Source organism: Pteropus alecto, unplaced genomic scaffold (genome assembly GCF_000325575.1).
Source record: "Pteropus alecto unplaced genomic scaffold, ASM32557v1 scaffold164, whole genome shotgun sequence".
Lineage (NCBI taxonomy): Eukaryota > Metazoa > Chordata > Mammalia > Chiroptera > Pteropodidae > Pteropus > Pteropus alecto.
Window position 1 is genome coordinate 10,800,678 of NW_006439568.1, and position 12,022 is coordinate 10,812,699.

At 34.8% G+C, this 12,022-nt stretch overlaps 1 pseudogene; it reads left to right on the forward strand.

Moving 5' to 3' along the window:
* The first annotated feature begins 1,849 nt into the window (after positions 1-1,849).
* The window catches only part of LOC107195990, a 20,277-nt pseudogene continuing 10,104 nt past the window's right edge, over positions 1,850-12,022 (forward strand).

Consider the following 12,022-nt stretch of genomic DNA (forward strand, 5'->3'; position numbering starts at 1 on the left):
CTCACATCAAGACAGTGAAACAATATTTTTATTCATAACTATAAGTGCAACATTTACTAACAGCACATCTCTCTCTTTTTTTTAATTAACTACTTTCTGGAATGAGACAGAACAACATAAAGGAGAATTGTATAATTAGAATTTAAGAAAATGTCTTAGCGAATATATTATAAATTGAAACTGGTTACCTATCTAGAGATGGAATTATAGTGCACTAATAAGCTGTTCCCAACCCAACCCAGAAAATAATAAAGGAAAACTCAATGGCTGCACTGCATTTTCTGACTGCCTACCACTTTCTCTGGGAGTCAAGAGTCATAGAACTGCAAAAGATATGGATATGGATATGTATACCGTTATCTTTTTGTGCATGATATTTTGATTTTATAGTTTCAAAAGGGATAACTCTACTTTCTCATTGCGTAAGTTATTCACATGTTTTGCTATCTGCCAATCATAACTTCTTTCTTATAAGGCGGTTTCTTGCTCTGCCCTTCCTCTTACTATAGCATCTGTCTTATAAGATAAACTTTTGATTAGTAACATACGGATTATTTTTGGTTTCTTTCTATAACCAGCAAATAAAGTTATTGCTCCATAGTCATTCAGTCAGCAAATAGTATGAAGAAAATAAATATATGAATGGATAAATTAATAAATATTTAGTGCCTATTATATAACTGACATAGAGGAATATACAGATGAAAAGAACAAAGTCCTTGTCCTCTAAAGGCTCACGATCAGTAATAGGGCAAACCTACGTGAATGAATTACACTTATATAAACATCGCTTTAGTCAAAGTGTAAATAAGGCATCATGAGAGCACAGAGGGAAAAAAAAAACAATTATCTATGCTTGAGGATAACGAGAAAGGTATTTCATTGGAGATGATATATGAGCTGAGTGTTAAAGAATTAGCAAAAATTCACAAGGTCAAATCAAGATGTTGGCCAGACTGCATTCTCATTTGGAGCTTGGGTACTCTTCTCAGATCGTTTGGCTTATTGGCAGAATTCAGTTCCTGATGGTTATAGGACTGAGGCTCTTAACTCCTAGCGGGCCCTGCAATTTCATGCCACATGACCCTCCCCATAACATGGTGGTTTGCTTCTTCACGGCCAACAGAGGAAGAGAGTTCCTACTGATGTTCTGAGTACTTGGCTTCTTTTAAGAGCTAATCTGGTTAACTCTGGCCTACTTAGGATAATCTCCCTTTTGGTTAACTCTAAGTCAACATATTCAGGATTTAATTAAATCTACACAATTCCTTCAGTTTTAAGATGTAACAAAATCATGGATGTGATATCTCATCATATTCAGAAACCTGGCTAAGACTGAAAGAAGGGAACCATGCAGGAACATGAACCAGGAGGTGGGACTCTAGGGAATCTTAGAATTCTGTCTACCACACGTGACCATGACACTCTACTCACATCGCTGTTCCAAGACCTTATTTTTCCTCATGTAACACTACATGCTTTCATATCTGTCCTTTCCATTAAAGACAGGGACAATATTGTAGTAATCTTTTTTTCACAGAGGTTCAACAATAGGATTTTACAGAAAAAAAGAAAGCTACTGTTCTCTTTCTCTCTCTCTCTTTCTCTCTGTCTCTTTCATTTTTATATAATTAACTAGTGCAATGCCTTGTGTTTAGTGACTTCTCAAAAAATGGTAGTTTTTAATCCTGTTTTTGCTGAAAACATAAAATATGTATATTAATATATTACATATAAATATATAAATCTCTACACAATCAAAGAAATAGTAAAGATAAATTTGTGTGAAAACAAGACAAAAAAATGTATTTTGAAGTCAACTGGGAGTTTCTGATACGTAAATGAAACAATGTGTTGTGATGAGGCTGATAGATGCAAGACAGAAGTACGAAATGAACGACTGACCGGTAAAGAAAAAGGAGGATGTAAGTTTGTATAACATAAAGATGAATCACCTCAAAGAATATGCATTTAATAGCTGGATTTAGACTCTTGCAAAATAATAACGTTCCCAGGCTCCATGTGAGCCTTTTGTTTTTCTTTTTTGCTGCTTTGTAGTAGAACATGAAATCTTACTTTATGAAAAAAATCTAGCATATGTTTAATAATCATTTTGTGATATTTTTTAAGTCTCCCATGCATCTTAATACATTTTAGAGTAGGGGAGTGTGTTACGAGAAATATATGGAAGATGTTAGAGTATAGGATCAATGATGTGTATGTATGTGTTTGTATATTTAATAAGATTAACAAAGTTTTGAAAATGGCATAAAATATTCACTTATGAGGACGTTGGTCTTTCTTAGCCAGGAGCACCTGTAATGGCCTCCTCTGCAGTAGTTGCCTTACAAAGCACTACTGATTCTCTCCTCCTGACGTACCTGCACCACCTGTCTTTGTTTCTCGATTTATAATTAGACTAAAGTCCTAGCAGGCTGAAAGGATGAGAAACAAAGTGTGATCTGACAGACTGTGTGCTGCACAATACTCCAAAAGAACTGCGTAACTGCTTTGTTTTTATTTATATAGATAGAAATCTGGGGAATATGTGTGAGGATGGATATTAAGGGTATGAGATAATGGGGGAAGGAACATGAAGTTGAATCAGGCCAAATGTATTGATATGGGCTGTATTAGTCAAGGATTTTCAGGAAAACAAACTATGGGATCTATCTATCTATCTATCTACCTATCCATCCCTTCCTTCCTTCCTTCCTTCCTTCCTTCCTTCCTTCCTTCCTTCCATCCACAGTACCTGGTATTCTAAGGTGTTCTCCCATTCAAGAACTAGCTAAGCCCTACCCTGCTTAGCTTCCAAGATCAGGCAAGGTCAGGCACGTTCAGGGTAGCATGGCCGTAGACTCTAGACATTTTCTTAAATACTATCTCATTTCATCCTCGTCAAAACTGCAGTCCCCTTCCCCTTCCAGAGTCCTCACCGCCCATCTGTCCATCTGTCCATCAATCTGTCTGTTCCATTTATCCATCCGTCTGTTCATCCCTCCCTCCCTCTCATCCATCCATCCCTCCCTTCCTCCCACCCATTCCCTGTTCCATTTATCCATCCGTCTGTCCGTCCATTCATTCCTCCCTCCCTCGTGTCCATCCATCCATCCATCCATCCATCCATCCATCCATCTTTCCTTCTATCATCTACCTACCTACCTACCTACCTACCTACCTACCTACCTAGCATCTATCCATCCTGGGTCTTAATAGATACTGAATACTTAATCATGGGCCACCAAATTATCATATGAAGTGAGCTTTCCATCATGAACTGGATGTTGTTTGACACGTGGAGCCATAATCATCAGCATGCACAGCAGCATTCTGTTGTGAAATGAAGGTGGTATATATGAGATCATACCTGAGAGGGCCCTGAAGAAGTTGTATGTGGAATTATCCCAAATATTCAAGGCCCTACTCCTGCTACCTTGCCTCTGTCTCTCAGCTTGAACTTATGACCTCATGGGAAATTCTCTATTATCAGCTGACTGAGGAAGAGAAAACTTAGATCTGGTTTATAGATGGTTCTGAATGATATGCAGACGCCATCCAAAAGTGCTCTATCACTGCAGCCCCTTTCAGGGGTATCCCTGAAGGGCAGTGGTAAAGGGAGATCCTCCTAGTGGGCAGCACTTTGAGCAAGGCTTCTGATTTATTTTGCCTGGAAAAAGAAATGGTCAGAAGTTTGTGTTTATTCATGGGGTCTGACTAATGATTTGGCTGAAAAGCCAGAGCCTTGGAATAAATATGATTAAAAAAATTTATGACAAGGAAGATTAGAAATGAGGTCTCTAGATAGAGCTTTCTGAATGGACAAAGATCATAAAGACATTTGTGTCCCTTGTTAACGCTGATCAAAGGGTGACCTCTGCCCAGGAAGATTTTAATGATGCAGTGGATAGAAAGACCCATCCTGTAGAGACCAGTCATCCTCTTTTCCCAGCCACTCTTGTCCAGTGTGCTCACAAACAAAGTGGCCATGGTGAGTGGAGGTTATACACAGGCATAATAACGTGGATTCCACTCACTAAGGCTGACCTGGCTACAGTCACTGCTGAGTTTCCAATCTGCCAGGAGCAGAGACCAACACTGAGTCTGCAATATGGTACCATTTCTTGAGGGTGATCAGCTAGCTAACTGATGGCAGGTTGACTAGACCACTTCCATTATGGAAGGGACAATATCTTTTTTTTCTTATTGGAATAGACACAATGGATATGAATATTCCTTCCCTGTACACGATGCTTCTGCCAAAACTACCATCTGTGGACTTAAAGAATGCCTTATTCTCCATTACCACATTCCACACAACATTGCTTCTGATCAAGGGACATACTTCATAACAAAGGAAGTGTGGCAGTGGGCCCATGTTCATGGAATTCACTGGTATCACTCTGTTCCCTACCATCTTGAAGCAGCTGGCTTAATAGAATGGCCAAATGGCATTTTAAAGACTCGAGTACAGTGCCAGCTAGGTGGCCATATTTTCAGAGTTGGGGCAGTGCCCTACAAAGGTTGTATGTGATCTAAATCAGTGTCCAACATATGGTGCTGTTTCTCCCTTAGCCAGGATCCACTTGGTCCAAGGATGAAAGAATAAAAATGGGAATGGCTCTAGTCTCCACTACCACTAGGATTCCACTAGCAAAATCTTTGCCCCTTCCAGTGTCCACAACCTTAGGCTCTGCTGGTCTAGAGGACTTAATTCCACTGAGAGAAATGCTTCCACCAGGAGACAATAATTATTCTGTTGAACTGGAAGTTGAGACTGCCACTTGCTCATTTTGTGATCTTTATACCTTTGAATCAACTAGCACAGAAGAGAGTTACAGTATTGACAGGGATGATTGATATAGATTGTCAAGGAAAAATTGCTACTAAAAAATGGAAGTATGAAAGATTATCTGGAACACAGAAGACCCCTTAGGATATACTTCAGTTTTACTATGTCCTGTGATTAAGGTCAAGGGAAAACTGAAACAACCCAATTCAGGCAGAAGTGCTAATGGTACAGAACCCTTATAAATGAATGTTTGGGGTCAACTTGCCACGCAAAGAACCATAACTTACTGAGATGGTTGCTGAGTGCAAAGAGAATAAGGAATGGGCAGTGATAAATACCAACTACAACCAAGTGACTCAGTGCAGAAATAAGAACCATAGTAGTTATGATGAGTATTTCTTGCTTATTTTGTTATATGTTTTCATATAACAGACTAAATAGTTTTAATTTCTTCTGTCTCTTATCTCTTTATCTTCTAACGTAGTATATATTAATAATAGTTAATTTTATATTATGGTATTTAAGAATTAGATTTTTATTTATTAGATAATGTACAAGAGAGCTGAAATGCACAAAAGCAATTTATGAGCTGTAAATATGCCTATTAGCTTGAGACAAGACTGGTAAAAGAAGCTAAGAATAAGAAGGCAAGAATAATTTTTTTTTGTATGTGTAGGAAGCATGAAGAAGAGAGTCAATAAAAGTGTTAAACTAAATGATATTAGAATAAATTTAGTTCTCTCAGCAAGTCTCTTCTTCCTTCCACACAAAGGTACCTTCTCTGATTTTTCTCTTCATGAAGATGACTCTGAGGCTAGTTTAAGAATATCCCGAAGAGTCTGTGTTTCCATCAGAACTGACATGCCAGGATGTACAACTCCTAGGAAGTCTGCAGTAATTATGTGCGATGCATGTTTGCCAGGAAACATTTTTGGTGAAAATTTCGCTCTGAGGTTTTTGGAGTTTTATTCTATCGCTAGGTAGAAATAACTTCTTTCTCTTTTTGAGCCTACCTTGCGAAAGGTAGTAACTTTGTAATTTCATCACAACTAAAATTTCTTTCTCTTTTTATTGACTCCCTATCAATGAGATTATTGTCTATATTATTGCTATATGTTTTATTTTTATCCAGTCTGTGTTTCATTAACTGAATCCGGGGTATGCAAAGATCTTCCTTGACTTTTTGTCACTTAGTACATTTTGTCTTACAATTAACATTAGTTCCTCCCATATACTAGCAATTGTGAAATTGCTATTCCATTAAAGAGTCTTCTCATTGGTCAAGTCGAAGGAGACTTTCTGAGGAGCTTGATTGTGAGGACAACAGGAACACATCTGGTCTCAATCAACATGACTGCCTGCTTGTCTCAGTCCTTTCTCTTCTAAGCTTTGTTTCTGGTACTATTTTACCTTCATGACTTCTTTCCATTTCCTTTCCTAAAATTACCTTGCACCCCTTAAGTGTCGTCTCTTCCAGGAAATTTTAACATCACTTCAACTAGAAGTGCTTCTTTTATGTGTGTGCATGTGAATTCCCAGAGTAGTGCTGGCAAGTGTGTTACTGTTACAATGTTGCTGATCCTCGTGGCATCCACCTCCCAAGCTGAGCTGTAGCCCCAGAGTCCTAACTAGCATAGCACCTTATAGAGCCACTACGGTTTTGTGGGTTAGCTTTGGAAATGAAAATTAATCATGATCCTATCATGCTTCTTAGACATGAACTAAACTGTAAGGTCCTTAAAGAAAAGGCACAAATCATCTTTACTTTTCTATATCTTACAGTAAACAACACAATGATTTGAATTTATTAAATATCTAATTTCATATAGCTACCTTCCATTTATTAATAATAATCTGTTTCTCAAAATTAGACAATCAGAATGAAAATGCTAACCAAGAATTTGTTTCTCATGATTTTATATGGGAAAAATATAGTGAGTTACATGTCAGTCTCCCAATTTCTTAAAAAACAAAAACATTTTAATATATGAGTTTCTGTTAAATATTTAAAATTTTTTTTCCAGATTACAAGATATAATTGATATGCTTATTTTAAAAAGTTTGTTTGCAATAACATGGCCTTTCTTAGTGCCAGTAATATCTAAGATGAATACCTCCTTTGTTGAGATTTGGCCTGCTTTTCAAAATGCCGATGTGATTCTGACATTCTATCATTTCTATTTGGAACATTACTTTTCCCCCATGCAATTTACTAAAAAAGTCATGTAGAGTTTTAGAGACATAAATGTAATTTTTTTTCTATATAACTTTTGGCCAAAGAATACCGTGTTAAGAGACATGTATTTTCCATAAAGTTAGGATATTAAAAATGAGGCAGCCTTCCACCAGAAAAAAATATTTAACTGTGTAGATCTTCTTTGTGGCTTTACTTCATTAGTATATTTAATTCATTGTTTATTCACCCATTCAATACACATTTATTGATTACCTGTCATGGGTCAAGTCTCATGTAGGTGTTAATTGAGCAAATGTAAATATCAATTTCTGAAAATTAACTAATAGTCTCATTAAGGGTAAGCACACATAGAGAAATAATTGCAATAAAAATTAACATCATCTCTAGCAGACCTGTGAGATCATAGTGGGAGAAGTTACTAATTTTTTCTATAGTGATATATTGAGGCCTCACAGAAGAAATGGTGTATGATTTACCTTAAAGACATAATGCAAGCGTATCAGGTAGACTGGTAAGAACAATTGAACAGAGTTATATAAAAATTGTTACCTTTGAGAGACTTCAAGAAGTATTTAATGTCCACAATGCAAAATGCATATAGTGTATATAGGTGAAGAGAGAGAGATGTGACTTAGAATTTAGTTGGTATATCAAATATTCTGGGAATTTGGACTTTATCTCTTGGTGATGAGGACCAAATGATGCAGGTGATGCTGGGAGACAGCTGATAAGGCTCCCTTTGGAAGACAGCTGACAACAATGCCAGTTATGGATCATAGTGAGAAGAAATTATAGACAAATATTTTTAAATGTACTAAGCACCATGTACTATAGTAAAAGCCAGTAGAATCAGAGTTCTTTTATAAGTTACAAACTATCAATCACTAATGATTCTAAATGTGAGAAATTTTCAAAAATTTATTTCCATATGATGAAACCTCTGTGCAAGAATGGGGCCAATAACCATCACTGAGGAGGAGAATATTAATATTTTATGAGATGCTGAGGCCTTATGATTATGCTTTTGTGTCTCATGAAAATCTTTCTTTCAGGTTCTGCTCAGACAAGGATGCTTAGAGCTGGGCATCTGGAGCCAACTGGAGACACATGTCAGGCTCTTCCTTCTATCCCAGGCATCCCTTCTTTACTGAGAATTTCATTCCGATTCTTTGGTGGAACTGACCTTCTAACACTCTTCATTAGCCATTCCTGGATATCCCTTCATTCCAGCAGTGGTCAGAGACAGGCCAAGCTGGTACCCTTGCCAGATCCTTACAAGTGGCATCATTGGAGTCTGGCCAAAGAGTCTCAGAGAGCCAGCCTTGTACATTATTGATTACCTACCATGAGTCAAGTCTCATGTAGGCATTAGGCGAGCAAATGTAAATATTAATTTCTGAAAATTAACTATTAGTCTGATAAAAGATAAACACACATAGAGAAATAATTGCAAGAAAAGTGAATCTTGAATCTCTAAGAGAGACAAATTTCAGGTGAGCAGTTCTTTGAGGAACACTTTTGACACCCAAGGAGTTTCACTTAACTCTGACATCTCATGCTTCAAAGTATCACGTTAAAACTACTGAAGCTATCTTAGAGCAAGAGCGACTAACTCTAAATGTGTATTGATATGAGAAAAAATGTAAGAGAAGGTCAACCAACTTAGAGGAAACCAAGTCGCAAATAAACAAATAAATAACCATATTTAAATGCTCAATTTCTTTTCTCCTTGCTTTAAAATTTAGTCTTATGTCTTATGGACAAATAGGAAAATAGGCATACCTCAAAGGCATTGAGATATTTTACAGCCATAGAGTTCTTTTGAATATAAAAGCTTTATACTAAGGTATACTGTGGCAAAAATCTATTTACCAACCTGATTCTTTTTAATAATTATTTTTTAAATGTAAAATGTGATTTTGCTTAAAGGAAAATATTGTTGAGCAAGCAACTCGTAATCATGAATTGCAGTCTTGAAACTCTTCAAGTATTAAAGTTGAGAATAGTGTTTTCATGCAGAAATTCACAAATTTGTTCAAAATAAAGTACTAAAAAGAAACTAGTAATTAAATGAGGAAACATTTTGCTGAAGGTGTTTCTTTTAATCCCTAGGAATCTATTTTATTTGGAAAAACTAAAATCCTGGTTTTTCCTGTTTTTTTTTTTAAACATGAAATATTGAGAAAAGAAGTAAATTGGGGAAAACAGAATAAAATATTTGATTCTTGTTGCATGATCTTAAATTGATTACTAGCATTTTCTACTTAAAATATAAATAAAGAACTTCCTAACTTTCTACTGATTATACAGTGTCCATTGATATTGAGTTTATTTTATTTTGATTTTCAATGGTGGTAAAATTTGGAGAGAATTATTAGTCTTAAAATAACTTGGCTTTGTGAAAAACAATGTCAGTTTATCCATTCAGAATTTGAGATTATATTTGGTTTTATTGAAAGGAAACATGCAAACCTTTCAATGCTAATTCATGTTTGTATACTTTTATTTATTTATTTTTCTATTTTGCAGTGGTAGCATAAGATGTCTTCAATTTGCTGACTTTCAAAATGGCAGGAAATAAGTACTAAACCTATAGTATGGGAAAATAGATACTTTCATATTTTAGAAAGAAAAATAAATTGATACAACTGAAATTAAATACAGCTTAATTTCTCTAACCACAAATGTAAACACATATCCTCTGGCCCATCAATTCAATTTCTAGGAATTTATCTTACAGATATACTTTCTTTTTTGGGGGGTATAGCATGTATAGCATGGCTTCACAGAATAATGTGTGTATAAGAATAGTCATTGCAGCATTGAAAAATGTACATCAGTGGGGACTGTTTGAATAAATTATTGTAAATTCATCTAATGGAATGTCATGCAGATATTTAAAAGAATAAGAAAGCTTTATATGCACTAAAATTGAAGAGCTGCTATTTATATTAAGTGGAAAAAATAAAAATATAGAAAAGTTTCCATATCATGCTAATATTTATGTGTTAAAAAAGGAATCTACATGTGAATACTTATATGTGTATAGGATACCTGTGGAAGGATAGTCAAGAAGCTAGTAACAGTGATAGCCTTTGTGAAGAACATCTGGGTAGGAGTAGAAAATCAAATTACTTATTATTGTATATACTTTAATAGCATTTGAACGTTTTTCCCTGTGCATTCCTTACAAATTTAGAAAAATAAATTCTAAAAAATATAAAAATGAAACCTACGGTCGCTGTTCTTTTTTTTTCTTCTTCTTCTTTTTAACTTAATCTTAAAAATAATTGTGGTCGGGAGAAGATACTAAAGTAAAGGTTAACACTGTCAACAATATAAAGCAATATATATTATTATTTTTTTCCATTATATAGTTCTAATTCAGGCTGCTGTTTCTCATGTGGAGAGAAATGTCAGGGTCTGCCCATTTATTTTAGTGACCTTGGTAACTAATGGCAACCACTTCACGATTATTTTAGTCATGGTGATTGACTTTTAGTGTGAAGACATTTAAATGTGTAGCACAAATGTGTTATGAAGTGACCCTGGTACTTTGAATGTGGTCTTTGTGGTATTTTAATATGGAGAAGTATAACATGGTTTCACAACTGGCAGGTGACCATTAAGTTTCTTTACCTGTATATTTGCAAACTTGAAACTTTATTTCAAATAAATGTTCAACAGTAACAGAAAATCTCCATCTGTACAACTATAGAATAGCAATCTTCAAATTATAATCTATTTTGAATGAGCTGTTATCAGATAAATGAGGTTCTACAATGTAGCTATTGCAAATATTTTTTGAAATATTTAGGAAAGACTATTTTTTCAAGACTTGGCAATTGAAACATATGTTGGCAGACTGTTTAAAACATATTTCTAGAGGATCGAAAATTCTCCACATTCAATTATGATCCTTTAGCTATTGGCATTGTTTCTTGAACAGTCACTTTATTTAGTTTACATTTCTTACCAGAGTATATTTGGTTCAAGGCAACAATTTCTCAAGCAATTGGAAGAGAGAAATAGATGCCTAGAACTTTCTCATCATCTATTCCTCCCACCCCATTTTTTCATAGACTCCTGATAAGTCTACACTTGGCACATAATCAGGAGATAGGATTATCTTTTTGATTCTCTACTGCTTTTCATGTGGTTAGAGGGAAGGCTGAATAATTCTTCAAGGTATCTATTAAGTCTAAGGATTTTTGGAGTTAGTAGAATAAATTTTTGCCTACCTGTGACTGAGAAATATAATGATACATGAATATAAACTTTTAATAGCATCAGTATATGAGAGTAAATCTCTTAAGTATATTTAGTATCTTTCTATAAGCAATCTTGAGTTAATAGATTATGCTACATAATCTTTCTGATTCAATTTTCTTTGCAAACTCTTATTTTAAATACATTCATAAAATTTTAGGTAAAGGAAAACTTGTATACAATTTGACTATCTCTTAATATTTATGATTCCTGTCATAAATTGCAATATTTCTTTTGTAATTTTATGTTTCTCTTCAACAAATTGGGCTCCAGAATGTCAAATGCCAATATATTCGAAGAAAAGCGTAAATTTATATATGACTATTGCAGGAAAAGTTTGTTTTACTCTCATGGAAGCCATTATACTCCCTTAAATTTTCCCATTGGTGGAAGAAAAAAAGAAGGGAATCCAAAGAGCTAATTTTCTGTTCTAGCTACATATAGTGAACAATAGACTGTTCCACATTCTGTTGCTATTCTGATCAACTGTCTCAGTCAAAGGCATAGTACTCTATGAAGTTTTGTGGTCTCTGCCAATAGAAGTGGCAGTAGCTGGTGAGTTTTCGATGGCCCACTCTCTTAATAATAATAATGAAAATAATAATATTAATAATAATAATAACAACATGGTTGTTATTTGAATCAATGTCAAAATTATATATTTCAATAATATGTAAAAAATGACCCTAACCTGATACATTTGATAATAAAAAAATAATAAAAACAGAATGGATCGTAACAAAAAAAGCCTAACTTAAAATCTA